The sequence below is a fragment of the Bos taurus genome, chromosome 10, assembly GCF_002263795.3.
Source record: "Bos taurus isolate L1 Dominette 01449 registration number 42190680 breed Hereford chromosome 10, ARS-UCD2.0, whole genome shotgun sequence".
In the NCBI taxonomy this organism is placed as follows: domain Eukaryota; kingdom Metazoa; phylum Chordata; class Mammalia; order Artiodactyla; family Bovidae; genus Bos; species Bos taurus.
In genome coordinates this window covers 88268913-88283799 of record NC_037337.1, presented here as the reverse complement: position 1 = coordinate 88283799, position 14887 = coordinate 88268913, and positions in this window count along the sequence as shown.

The window sequence follows — 14887 nt, the reverse complement described above, 5'->3', positions numbered from 1 at the left end:
CACTCTAATCCTAAAGGAAATCAACCCTGAATACTCATTGGAAGGACTGATGCTGAAGCTGAAGCTCCAATACTTTGGCCACCTGATGTGAAGAGCTGGTTCATTGGAAAAGACCCTGATGCCGGGAAAGATTGAAGGCAGGAGGAGAAGGGGGCGACAGAGGATGAGATGGTTGGATGGCATCACCGACTCGATGGACATGAGTTTGAGCAAACTCTGGGAGGTAGTGAAGGACATGGAAGCCTGGCGTGCTGCAGTCCGTGGGGTCGAAAAGAGTCAGACACGGGTGAGCGACTGAACAACAACAACAAACCCTATGCAGCGCTCAGCACTCTGGAGTTACTTCCCAGTTCGAACATTCTCTGAGGAACCGAGGCTCCCAGAAGGGCTGTGTTCTCACCAGGGAAGCCTCATTCGGAGATTCTCCTGGGCTTGTCAGCTCCAGGCAAAGTGACAGCAATTTCTTCATGATGAAGTTCTTCGGGAAACTGATCCAGGAGTGTTGCCGCTGGCTGTTGGAGGGCTGTGACTGCCTCTTGGCACCAGGGCTCGAGAAAGAGAGAGAAATGGGTGGCCTGGTGACAAATGGGATTTTATTTAGGGCCTAGCATCTTTTAAAGAGCGTTAGGAGCCCTCAGTCCTACAGACTGTGAAAAACTAGGCTTGTTTAGGTCCTGAAATATTACTGACATCATCAGCATGAAAAGCGCTTTTCTCTGAAATATAGAGAACAACAGTTGCTACTCCCTGCAGCCTCTGTGCTGGGGACGGCAGGCTTTTTTAGAAGCGCTGACTGTGGAAGGGCCCTGCTTTCCAGGCCTCTCAGCCCCACTTGCATTCCAGCCTAACGCCTCTGCTCAGCTGGGTCCTCGCTGGGAGCTGGAACCTTCTTGGTGTGTGTCTGATCCCAGCAGGGACCTTCCGCGGCTTGTGGGCTGAAGACCCTGGACTCTCGGACTGCAGAGCCCCAGCTTCTGCCTGGTCCTGTGTTGAATCTCCAGGGCCCTTCTTTTCAGAGCCCAACTCCTAAAGAAGGAACAAAGCTTTAGTCCCAAGCTTGGTGCAAGGACAGTGAAAGAGAGGAGACGCAGAGGCAGCCCTTTCCCCCCCCCCGCCCCTCAATAATACCAAGACACTGAAAGGACTGTTCAGACCACGGCTCCAACATCCTCGGGGAACTTTTCTTTTTTTTAGCAGAACTTTCTCCACTGGTGCTCACTCCTGTCTTTGCTCAGGCCCCTCCCCCACTTAGTTCAAGTGTGAAAACCGAGCTTTCGGAAAAACAGCTCTCGTTCCCAGACAAGGCTTGTCCTCCCAGGAACCTTCCCGCCAACCTCATCCCTCGCCTCCCCATCCCGGGGTGAAGTCAGACTACGGTGGGTGAAGAGTTCACAGGGTGTGGGTGTTTTGCACCAGGACAAGGAGTCCTCCCCCCCCCACCCCCCCCACCCCCCCCACCCGTTCTTGGTGTCGTTTCCAGACAGATAGGAAGGAAACATGAGTAAACAGTCCTCGGCTCTGGACAAAAGCTGAGACGGCCTTTTCTTCAGGAACTTCCCTGTGGGTCAGTCAAGGCTGTGCCCCTGGCCGGGTGACGCACACAGGTGGAAATATAAGACCCAACTTGCCTTCAAACCCTTGAGCTCAGCAAAACCAGTCCCTGAACATGGGATGTGATCAAAGGGCAACTCAGCTTGTGCCTCTCACTGTCTGCTTGAACTTTTTGCTTTTGGCCATGCTGCACCGCTTTGTGGGATCTTGGCTCGGGGCTGAGTGAGAGTGTGGCGTCCTAACCACTGGACCACCTGGGAATCCCCGCTGCTTGAACTTTTCAGCCAAGGAGGCAATTCCCCGCTTCACGGATGAAAGCCCAGCTGACCCCACACCTCTTCTGGCCAGGCTCAGTTATGGCCCTCCTATGTCACAAAGCCCAGGATCGATCTAGAGGTCTAAAGCAACTGGTTATAGATATGACATGATGCATTCATCTTCCTTCAGAGACCTACCTGCCTCCTGCTCTAAGGTCTGGAGTTGGGGTGCCGGCCTTCAGGGACTTGGCTGTGGGAGTTCTCCATCTGTTTTCTCATCTGACAGCCTCCGCTCCCACCTGCTGGCAGCTTGCAGGGTCTAAGGGAGAGAGGTGAATGGTGGGGGGCAGAAGGGAGGGGATGGAAGAATACGGAAATTTTTCTCTTTTTTTCTTAAGAAACTTTTTCAAACACTTTATTCATTTTTTGGTTGTGCTGGATCTTCTCTTGTTGCAGAGCACAGGCTCTGAGCTTGTGGGCATCAGTAGCTGTGGGGCATGGCTTAGCTGCTCCACAGCATGTGGGGTCCTCCCAGACCAGAGATCGAACCTGCGTCTCCTGCACTGGTAGGTGGATGCTTCACCACTGAGCCACCAGGGAATCCCCTGCAGTTCTTCCACGATTGCAGAACTGCCAGCTCTCTGAGCCTGGCAGATGGTGAACGCTGTTTCCCAGGGAGTCCCTTGGGTGCTCCAGAGGTTTCCATCTCTGAGGTTCCCAACCTGCATCTTTGGTTCAGGTAACGGCCAGTGACGTCCATCTTCAGCTTCAAGAATCCAACAGTCCCCTCCGCCTTCTTCCTGCCCATTAGGAGGCGCTACAGGACCTCAAATGATGCTTCGCTGAGCCTCTCTCCCCAGAGGCCCATGGGGAAGCACTCACAGGGCCCCTGCCCAATCCAGGGCAGCCGCTCCTCTTGTGGGCTCTGCCATCACATGAGAATTGCTGGGGATTCCCTGGTGGCTCAGTGGTGAAGCATTCACCTGCCAGGGCAGGAGATGCAGGTTCTATCCCTGGTCTGGGAGGATCCCACATGCCGCACAGGCCTGTGGGGGCCCCCGGCTCTGAATGGCCTATAAAACCTATACCAGAAGACTTGAGATCGAGGCGATAGTGTCCCCAACTCCACTGGGGTGGAGCTTTCAACATAGCTTTACTCTCTCAATTTCTATGTCCAGATCCTTCTGTTCCCTTGCTCTACACTTTGTAATTTTTATTTTTTGGCTGCACTGCATGGCTTGTGGGATCTTTGTTCCCCGACCAGGGATTGAACCCGTGCCCTTGGCAGTGAAAACTTTGAGTCCTAACTGCTGGACTACCAGGGAGGTTACCCCTCTTTATACTCTTGTCCGTAGAGGGGCGCCCAAGTGCTGTGCAACTGGTTTCCCATTGTTTCCTAGTGAATACCATACATGGGGGTGTGTCTCAGGCTGAGTCTGTCACCTGATGTCCTGAGAGCCAGCCTCCAGGATGGCCCCTAGTTACCCTCACCTCCTGATAGTCACCCCCTGTGTGGTCTCCTCCCGCCCTGAACAGGGCTGACCCTTGTACCCACTACATACCTACAGAAATGAAGGTATGTAACTTGCAAGGTTAGGTCATTGCTGTGGGCCAACTGTGTACCCCAGAAGGATATACTGAAGCCCTAATCCTGCCAAGGGAACATTTCATCAAAGATGGACTTGATAAAGGACAGAGATGGTATGGACCTAACAGAAGCAGAAGATATTAAGAAGAGGTGGCAGGAATACACAGAAGAACTGTACAAAAAAGATCTTCATGACCAAGATAATCACGATGGTGTGATCACTGACCTAGAGCCAGACATCCTGGAATGTGAAGTCAAGTGGGCCTTAGAAAGCACCACTATGAACAAAGCTAGTGGAGGTGATGGAATTCCACTTGAGCTATTTCAAATACTGAAAGATGATGCTGTGAAAGTGCTGCACTCAATATGCCAGCAAATTTGGAAAACTCAGCAATGGCCACAGGACTGGAAAAGGTCAGTTTTCATTCCAATCCCAAAGAAAGGCAATGCCAAAGAATGCTCAAACTACCACACAATTGCAGTCATCTCACACGCTAGTAAAGCAATGCTCAAAATTCTCCAAGCCAGGCTTCAGCAATACATGAACCGTGAACTTCCTGATGTTCAAGCTGGTTTTAGAAAAGACAGAGGAACCAGAGATCAAATTGCCAACATCTGCTGGATCATCAAAAAAGCAAGAGAGTTCCAGAAAAACATCTATTTCTTCTTCATTGACTATGCCAAAGCCTTTGACTGTGTGGATCACAATAAACTGTGGAAAATTCTAAAAGAGATGGGCGTACCAGACCACCTGACCTGCCTCTTGAGAAACCCGTATGCGGGTCAGGAAGCAACGGTTAGAACTGGACATGGAACAACAGACTGGTTCCAAATAGGAAAAGGAGTACGTCAAGGCTGTATATTGTTACCCTGCTTATTTAACTTATATGTGGAGTACATCATGAGAAATGCTGGGCTGGAAGAAGCACAAGCTGGAATCAAGATTGCCGGGAGAAATATCAAGAACCTCAGATATGCAGATGACACCACCCTTATGGCAGAAAGTGAAGAGGAACTAAAAAGCCTCTTGATGAAAGTGAAAATGGAGAGTGAAAAAGCTGGCTTAAAGCTCAACATTCAGAAGACAAAGATCATAGCATCTGGTCCCATCACTTCATGGGAAATAGATGGGGAAACAGTGGAAACAGTGTCAGACTTTATTTTTTGGGGCTCCAAAATCACTGCAGATGGTGACTGCAGCCATGAAATTAAAAGACGCTTACTTCTTGCAAGAAAAGTTATGACCAACCTAGATAGCGTATCAAAAGCAGAGACATTACTTTGCCAACAAAGGTCCATCTAGTCAAGGCTATGGTTTTTCCTGTGGTCATGTATGGATGTGAGAGTTGGACTGTGAAGAAAGCTGAGCACCGAAGAATTGATGCTTTTGAACTGTGGTGTTGGAGAAGACTCTTGAGAGTCCCTTGGACTGCAAGGAGATCCAACCAGTCCATTCTGAAGGAGATCAGCCCTGGGATTTCTTTGGAAGGAATGATGCTAAAGCTGAAAGTCCAGTTCTTTGGCCACCTCATGCGAAGAGTTGACTCATTGGAAAAGACCCTGATGCTGGGAGGGATTGGGGGCAGGAGGAGAAGGGGACGACAGAGGATGAGATGGCTGGATGGCATCACTGACTCGATGGACGTGAGTCTGAGTGAACTCTGGGAGTTGGTGATGGACAGGGAGGCCTGGCGTGCTGCGATTCATGGGGTCGCCAAGAGTCGGACACGACTGAGAGACTGAACTGAACTGAACTGAATCCTGCCCTGTATTTGTAAATATGACCTTATTTGGGAGTAAGGTCTTTACAGATGCAATTAAAGGTTGTAATGGATTAGCTCAGGCCCTGAATCCAATGACTAGTATTAAAAAAATGCAACTCATTCTGTTTCAGGTTATACTGGGGCTCCAATACAATAAATATATCAGTATCAGCTATCTATTGCCGTGTAACAGATTACTCCAATACTTAGTGGCTTCAAACTATATTAAACATCTATCATCTCACAGTTTCTGTAGGCCAGGGACTGCGGAAAGGTTTAACTGGATGTTCTGGCTCCAGGCTTCTTAGGAGGTAGCAGTCAGATGTCACTGAAGGCTGCAGTCATCTGAAAGCTTGACTGGGGCTATAGGACCTGCTTCTGAGGAGGCTCATTCACATGGTGCCAAGTTGGTGCTGGATGTTGGTACAGGAGGCCTCAGATCCTTGCAATGCGGACCTCCCATAGGTCTAATTGAATAGCTTCATGACACGGCAGCTGACTTCCTGCAGGACGAGCGGTCCAAGGGAGAGCAAGGGGAAAGTCCTGATGTCTCTTACTACCGTGTTCGTTTCTTTGAGCTGCCATAACAAAGTACCACAAATAGGGCACGACTGGTTCATAGCACCAGAGCTTCTGCAGATGCCTGGAGGCATGGACTCGAATCCTGCCGGGACACTGTTTTTTTACATAACGTTGTCTCTGTGGAAAGATGGGGCCCAAAGTTACAGGATCTCATGTATGCCCTGCCAGCTTGGTTAAGTCACTCCCTTTGGGGATCTTTTGAACCATGACACATGAGCTGCTTCGTCTGAACCAGCACAAACCTAAGGATGAGAAGGCTGGCCCTCACCTTCATCCTAGCCCTTCTTTTTTTATTTATTTTATTTTATTTATTAATATTTGGCCGTGCCGGGTCTTCATTGCTGCTCTGGTTTTCTCTAGTTGTGGAGAGTGGGGGCTGCTCTCGAGTGGTGGTGCTCGGGCTTCTTTTGTTGTGGAACATGGGCTCCCAGGCTCTAAAGCTCAAGCTCACTAGTTGTGGCACACGGGCTTAGTTGCTCCGAGGCACGTGGGATCTTCCCCAATCAGGGATCGAACCCGTGTCTCCTGCATTGGCAGGTGGGTTCTTTACCCCTGAGCCACGAGGGAAGCCCCATCCTAGCCCTTCTTAGTAGTGGGGTTTCCTAAAGAGGTCGAATTAGAATTTGCCACCTACAGAAATCTTCCAGGCTGGCTCCTCCCAAGGTCAAATTGCACACCATACAGTTGAGAATAGCCACTATTTCTGGAGCACCTACTCAGCACCAAATGATTTCTCTAATCTTCACAGCACCCTCCAAGGCAAGAGAGGCAGAGACCTGACTCCAACCCAGGCCTATTGAACCCTAAAGCCCTTCATGTCCACTCACCTATCATTGCCCCAGAGGGTGACTCAAGGGCATTCCATTTGAGGAGTCAATCCAATGCCCCAGAAATTGGGATTTTTCTCCAGCCTCGAGGGATTACCATGGTCAGTAGACACTGGGAGAAGTGAGGTTGCACAGACTGTTGGTTAAACAGAATGGAGGGGGGTCTCGTGTCAAATTGCCCAGGTCTGAAACCTAGCCTTCCCTAATGCTCCAAGTCTCAAATTCTTCCTCTGACCCTTGGGAGTGAAAGCGCATACCTGCACAGTTGGCTGGGAAGATTAAATCAGATAATGCATGAAATTCATGGCAAGAGTAAAGAGCCATTTACACTTTTCTTCTATTAATATTATAGACACTCTTGTTGACATTACCCTCCCTCCACGGCCTCTAGACTCTTAACATCAAGTCAATGTTGGAAAAGGGGCAAATTGAAACGCGGTCTATCTGGAAGCAGATGGAAATGTGCGGCTGGGTGGCTGTTTTCTGGGTTTTGGAGGGATTCTTTTTCAGCTCTAAGACAGCTCCCTGTGAAAGGTGATGAGCCTGATTAATTGCAATCAGCTCCTTTCCACATAATGAAGAAAGTTGGATGTCGTCCTGTGGCTTTCGTCCAGGTGCATGCAGTTACCCATTGTGTCCACAGGGTGTCGCTATGAATCATGCTTCGATGGTCAAGGTTGCTCAGTCGTGTCCCCACTGTTTGCAACCCCGAGGATGGTAGCCCACCAGGCTCCTCTGTCCATGGGATTCTCCAGGCAAGAATACTGGAGTGGGTTGTCATTCCCTTCTCCAGGGGATCCTCCTGACCCAGGTATCGAACCTGGGTCTCCTGCCTTGCAGGCAGATTCTTTACCATCTGAACCACCACCTGCCCACAAACCCCAGGTGCTCAGGGCATGGAACTCATTCCAAGACCCCCATGCAGGGAGGAGACGCTGCCAGGGGCTGAGCATTATTCAGCAACACTCTTTGAAACCCTTCTTGACCCTACAACACTGGAAGTGGAAGGGGAGCTGTGGTGGCAGGAGTGACTTGACCCAGGTGGCCAGGTACAGAGCTAGACGAGTATCGGGGAGGGTCTCCTCCTCTCAGTCAGATGTACCAACTGCTGCATTTGTCCTGTGTGTGTGTGAGCTGATTGGAGGGCGTGGGAGCCTGATTTCTGGGTCCCTGGTGATGGTCACCTCTGGGAATGTGATTTGAAGACAGGGTTCAGGGTGACACTAAATGTCCTCTGTTCCTTTGCCTTGAACCCTGGATTCTTCTGGGTGGCCGGCCAGCTCCTGGGGCTCTCTAGGCTGCCTTGCTGATGGCTGCTATTCTAGTGGCCAGAATGAGGACGTTAGCCATCTTCATCACTAAAGTAGCAGGCACTCAGAGAGCTGGCCCTCTGGGAAGAACGCTCGGTCCTAGCCGCCCTTTACTCCCCCTCGCCCAGGAGAGGGGTGTCTGTGGTTCTTGGGGAGCCTGGGCAGTGGCTAACATGGTCGGGGAGAGGTGGGAGAAGCTGCCCACAAACACTAAGTTCTCCAACCAGAGGCCTTTTTCGGAGCTTACCTGATGTGAGGCTCGGGTTGAAGCACCAGAGGTGTAGGAAGCTGAGGCTCAGGCGCCATGTCACCCTCACCTGCATGAAGGGAGGGCTGACGTCCGTGTGGTCAGTGCTCAGGAAGCTCGTTTCCCTCGGATCCTTCTGGAAGGGGCCCGCACAGCCCCGTCCCGAAGCATGGCTCTTTCTTTTCTGGTGATCAGGAGCTTCTGTTGTTTCTTTTCCCTCCTTCTTCATTTTGCCAGGATCACCTCTCCCGCGATGGAGCCATTTGCCTTGGGGCTCCGGTCCTCGTGATTATGGGGGGGCAGGGGGCTGCCTCTGAGGATCTCGGCCCCGGGGAGGGGGGCTCAGCCTGCAGAAGCTAACAGTGCAGGGCATTTCCTCCTCCGTGAAAGGGCACCGAGGAAGGGAAGAGGGCCTCGGGCACTGTGCATCTGGACAGAGCCGGGTCAGAGAGAAAAGGGCCCCTGGGCGAAGCCTCCACACCTCCCACTAGTCAGGGGAAGTCTTCCTGGAGCAGGTAGGAATCTCTCCGCCACCCTCAACCCAGCACATACCCGCTGAGATGTGGAAACGACAGGAGAGAGAAAGGAAGGTCCAGAATTATGGATCTGTGACTATTTTTTTGGAGAGCTGTTGGGGGTAGGGATGAGGACAGGAAGATGTACAATCAGTCTGGGATTGGTTTATTTTTATTGCTTTTTAAAATTATGTGGGTAATTGATGTTCATTGAGAAAAAGAGAAAACACAGATAAGCCAAGACAACAAAAATCATCTGTTAGCATCCTGGCAAATATCCTTTTTCTATGATTAGATACATAGAGAATATTTTCTTTCATTAATAAAAGGTTTTCTTACTGTTTTTGTGTTGTTGTTCAGTTGCTAAGTTGTGTCTGACTCTTTGTGACCCGATGTACTGCGGGCCCCAGGCTTCCCTGTCCTTCACCATCTCCTGGAGTTTTCTTAAACTCATGTCCAGTCAGTGATGCCGTCCAACCATCTCACCCTCTGTCGCCACCTTTTCCTCCTGCCCTCAATCTTACCCAGCATCAGGGTCTTTTCCAATAGTTTTAAGACCTGCTTTCTTCCTTTTTTTTTTTTTTAAACAGAACAATAGACTAGGGCATCTTTTCAGGTCAACAGATAAGTAGACTTCATCTCCATTGATGTTATTGGCTCCAGGGTATTATCTGGTGACTGGGAATTTCCCTGGTCTTTCTGCCACCTTCTCCTGGGCACCTGCACTGGGCTTGGCACTGGATGTGTGTCCTTGGCATTGGGGAAGACGGGAGACCAGCAAGGAGGATGTAAGGAGAGACACGCAGTGGTCGCGGGCCCAGGCCACACGAGGGCAGCAAGCCCCTCTGGAATGGGGGCCGCCTCTCTCTCACCCACCTCCCAGCCTGCTTGTGGATGGACAGCGCAGAGACCAGCTGTCACCTGGACCCAGGTGGGGAGGTGGAGCAGAGAGGAACTTCCATGGTCTTCAGGCTGAGATGGCCCCCTGCAGCCAAAGTGCTCCCTGGCAGGCAGGGTGACCAGTCAGGGCTTACTGGTCCGGAGGGGACTGGGTAAGCTCATGAGAGAGTCAGAGAATCCAGACATGGAGGAGATGGGAGAGTCTTTCCACTCAGCTTCAGCAATCACAAGCAGCAGCCCCACCCAGGCCCAGGGTCAGCCCTGGGAAACTGACCAGCTCAACCTGGTCTCTGGGACAACCCGGAAGAAGAAATGAAAGTGAAGTAAGCAGGGTAGCACAAGGGTTAAGCCCACAGACTTGGAGTTTGATGGGGACCTGGCTTCCAGTCCTGGCTCTAGCATTCAGCAGCTGTGTGACCTGGATCAAGTCACTTAACCTCTCTGAGCTTCCATTTCCCCACCAATAAATTCAGAGCAGCTTCTACTTAATGGTTTTGTGAAGAAAATTGTCGGATCATATCCATAAAGTACTTGGCACACTGCCCAATGAATGTAGCTAGAGTTATCTTTTCATCATTAGCCGGTAAGTCGGCCTGCAGAGCCAGGAGACAGCTGCTTACAGAAAAGAACATGGTTGCGTGTTTCCCTGTGTTCATCGCTATTGCTGGGTTTTGTGTGCAGGGCTATGTGTGGGTGTGGGTAGCTGGGATCTAGAGAAGGAAGAAAGAGGGGGGGGGAGGTGCAGGGTGGGGGGTTTATAAACCTAGCTGCTTTGAAACCAGGAGAAGTCTCGGGTCACCCTCCTGGGTAAGGAAAAGGCTGGATCTGTCCATGTTGTACCTCCCCAGTGCCCTCCGGAGCCCCTCCTCCCAGAGGGGCAGGGCAAGGGGGTGCAGCTGGATAAGAAGACCTGAGGTGTGATGCCAGCACCTGGATCCCAGCAGGGCAGGGGGTCAGGGGAGGGTGGGTGGGGGGCGTGTGCTCAGCTGCAGCATCCGTAGGCCCAGGGGTGGGGTGGAGGGCAATCTCTGAGGATCACTGCCTGGCTGCCAGATGGTGCCTCTAGGGGCCCACGGAAGGGGGCGGGTCCCTTGACCTTGAGCGGCCAGGGCCCTGTGAGTTCCTCTGGGTCCACCCTCCAGGGAAGCTGGCATCCCCGCTGGTCTCCTGGCCTGCGCAGTGGCAGCCTGTCCCCGGACCAGCCTCCCCATCCCAGCAGGCCTGCTAATGAGGGGGCTGTGAGCCTGCAGGTGGACCGCTGGTGGATGCTGGAGGGTGAGTGGTGTCCTCCTGCATTCCTTTAACTCCTCCCGAGAGGTCACCACGGGGTCTCCATCACAAGCGGTCTTGAGCCTGGTGTGATTTTCTCCTACAATTTCATCTACTCCCTGGATGGCCCCCAGTGCAAGCCGCTGACAGTCCTCAGTCTTTGCAATTGATTCCCTGGAAGCGGCGGCCGGGCCAGCAGCTAGTGATGGATGCGCGCTAGCGGGCTGGGGGCGGAGGAGGCTGGCTGCGCCCTCACAGGGCGCAGGTTGGTTGCGACCCAGCTTGGCAGGGTCCCTCACACGCAGGATGCACGCACTCCTGCCTCCTTGCTCGACCTCGGGGTATCAGCGCCTACAGAAAGACTGGTGTCTGTGCACCGAGACGCATGGGCAAGGACGCTGGTTGCAGAATTGTTTGCGTGAGAAAGAACTGGAGACCTCTTATCTGCTCAGGGGAGCAGGGAGGGGCTGCTGCATTCTGCTCGTGGACAGGGTCTCTGGGACTGTGTCGTGGCGCCATTTACCTGAAACACCAGGCTCCCCAGAGTCAGACTTGGCAGCAGGGACCCTGAGTGAGAGAGTGAGTGGAAAGGCAGTGGTTGAATCAACTGCGTCACATCCACAAGGGCAATATCTGCAGAAATTAGAGAAAAATAAAGCAACAGCAGATATGCATGCTTCATATATGTGGTCATGAAAAAAATGCTCAAGATATACTGTGATGGGGGAAAGTTGTGGGGTGGTATGGTCATCTTGATCCAACTGATGTAAAAGCAAAAAAAACCCAAACATCCTGGCATCATATACACATATGTGTGTGTGTGTGTGTATAAATGCCCAGAAAAAGTCTGGAATGACATACAGCCAACTGCTGATACAGGTCGCTGCTGGGGAAGCAGGGATATTGGGAAAAAAGAACTCGTCACTGTTTCTCTCTTTACTTCTGTGTTCACATTTTTTTCTTCAATGAATACGAAATTCTTTAATGGGGTAGTGAATGATACTTTCTGTTTTTTAATCAACCTCACCCTCTAAGGTATTTCTCTTTTTTTAATTTATTTTTTTATTGAGGATAATTGCTTTACAGAATTTTGCTGTTTTCTGTCAAACCTCAACATGAGTCAGCCATAGGTGTACATATAACCCCTCCCTTTTGAACCTCCCTCCCACATTTTTTTATGGAGGGAACAAACCTGGTGTCAAGAACAGCGCCCTCCTCTCCTTGGCGCTCCTTGCCTGCCTCCCTCGAGCTCCCGTTCCTCATTGTTCTTCCTGGGACAGTGAACTCCCCCAGAACCCTGGCTGGGAGAGCTGGACCTGACCTGGGCCCATATCAAAGTCCCGTGTGGCATCAGAGTGGGGACCGGTCACGGCCCAACCTCCATCCTGGCCTTCCCTGGTGGCCAGCTTCTCCAGCTGACACTGCAGAGACAGCCTGCGGGGTGAAGCCCCTCCGAGGTGTGCCTGCAGCGGGGAGATGTGTGGGAAGGAGCTCAAGGGGCTGCAGCTGAAGCTCCTTTTTTTAGGGACTCCCTTCCAGGGGCTGAGGGTGGAAGGAGGGAAAGAAGGGTGTTGTCTCCCGCCTCAGGCCCCACAGGGAGGCTGCTGGTGCCTTCAGCCAGCGAGCCCGGGCCTCTGGATCAAAGGAGTCAGGGCAGGACCATCTCCAGGGCCAAGCCAGGAATCCCTAGATTCCAAGCCAGCACCACCCTGCTCACCTGCCAGGCTTGGGCAGGGACTGCGGGTATCCAGGGCGCTGCTCTGACCGAGGGGCCCTTCCATCCTAGACGCCTGTGTCCGCTGGACCTGCAACAGGCCCAGCCTCCATGGCTCAGCAGGTGGAGGGATTTTGCCTTCCTTCTTCCTTGTTCTAGAAGGAAGAACAGGGGCAGGGCACACGGGTCACACACCTCTGGTGTGCCAGAAGCCTCGCTGGGTTCTTGACACTTAGCTCATTCACACCTCTCAGCCATGCCATCCTGCAGGTGAGGCTCACAGCTTCGGGGGTAGGGGGACTTAACTACTGGCCAACTCGGACCAGAGATGTGAGCCCAGGTCCCTCTGCCCCAAAGGGCTGCTCTCTTCCTCTATGCCCAGTGTAGCCTCACTCCTCCGCAGGCTTCAGGGAGGGTGCGCTTGTCACTGGGGAGCAGAGGAAATAGCAGTGGAAGGGCCTGTGATAAGGACCTATGCAGGGCAAGGGGCCCAAACCAGCCTCCAGGGTCTCTTGAGGGCTCTTGCTGCTCCCTGACCAGCTCTCCAAAGGGGGCTGCCTCCAGGGAGTCCTCCTTGCTTTCCAGCCCTCCCAGGACTCCCTGGCTTGTGATGGCTTCAGTCACTGGGCTCAACACTGCTCTGCTGGAGACGGATCGGCCCGGCCTTGGCCCTTCTCGTGGATTTGTTAATCCTTCCTCTGGTGTCCCCACTCCTGACCAGCTGGGTGGGATCCCCTTCCTCTAAACCCTCACCTCTTCTGGCCAACATCTTTTAGCCAAGATGGGGTTTTCTGTCACAGCAAATTGGCCAAGTCTGATGATCAGCGTGGCTCAGATCCCTGCTCTGCCTCCAGTGGCCAGGTGACCTTGGGAATGTCCCTGAACACCTCTGCACCTCAGTTTCTCCATCTGTAAAATAGGGATGATGGCAGTGGGACTCTTAGGGCTGTACATCAGCAACACACACGTCATCAGAATGACTCCCAGCTGGTGGCGGGCGCTCAGTACGTGTCCACAGCTGCTGCTGTCTCTCTCTTCCTCCATGTGCCCCAGGGGGGATGGGTCATTCCACAGAACTGCAGCTGGGAGGAAATCACAGTGGGCTGGATGGAAACCAGCTTGTGGGCCTGACGAAACTGACATATGGTGCTTTCCTCAGAGCTCGTGGAAGGGAAGTCCAAGTTCAGATGCCCGTTGGGGAGATGCGGAAGACAGAGAAGGGAAATGAGAATGCGTTGCAGATGTTCTAGTTTGTGGCTCCCTACCTCCCGTCGAGCCTGCGGCCTCCAATTCTCAGTCCGGTTTGCAGGTCTCCATATCAGGAGGGAAGATGGAGGTGTCTCTTCTGCAGGAATTCCTTGAGCATCTTGTGAAAAAGCCTCATGGAGAGGTGGGCCAGCCCAGGAGGGGCCGGCGGGGAACACTGGCCAGGCTGTCTTAGAGAGATGCAGAGCGCCTGGCCCTCTGACGAGCTCAAACTGCATCTCCGTCAGTCCCCTCAGGTCCTACAGTGATGGCTAACAGTAACCCCGGGGACAAAGCCAAAGCCAGCGCCAGCATCTCCAATAAGCTGTGTTTTCTCCTGGTTTCTTTCTCCCTGCAACAGATACTTGAAGAAATGAAATGCTTCTTAATAAAAATAATATCCAGAACCCTCACAGTTCAGTTCAGTTCAGTCACTGAGTTGTGTCCAACTCTTTGCAACCCCATGGACTGCAGCACGCCAGGCCTCCCTGTCCATCGCCAACTCCCGGAGTTTACTCAAACTCATGTCCATTGAGTCGGTGATGCCATCCAACCATCTCATCCTCTGTCATCCCCTTCTCCTCCTGCCTTTAATATTTCCCAGCATCAGGGTCTTTTCCAATGAGTCAGCTCTTCGCATCAGGTGGCCCAAGTTTCAGCTTCATCATCAATCCTTCCAATGAATATTCAGGACTGATTTCCTTTAGAATGGACTGGTTGGATCTCCTTGCAGTCCAAGGGAAGAGAGTTCCCAAACCCTCACAATTGGCCCTAAAAAATACTGGGAGCTCCTTTGCTGGAGTGTTCATATTCCTCTGTCTCCCCCACGAGGCTGTCCTTGAGGATAAGACAGTCTGTCCTGCTCACCACCGTGTCCCGACATACCAGGTCCAAACAAACAGTCATCGATACGCCTCTATGGACGGAATGACGGGAGAAGGGATCTGAAAGCCTGGAAGTTCTGACAGCACGTGTGAAAGGGCCTCGGACAGTGTCCAGCACACAGCAGGGACTCCACAAATGCCACCTGACTCGGTAGTCCAGGGGCTGTTTGGTCGTCACCAACTCTCATCTGTTTCTGCGCTGACCCCTCGAAAACGTCCAGCTAGGGGACTTCAC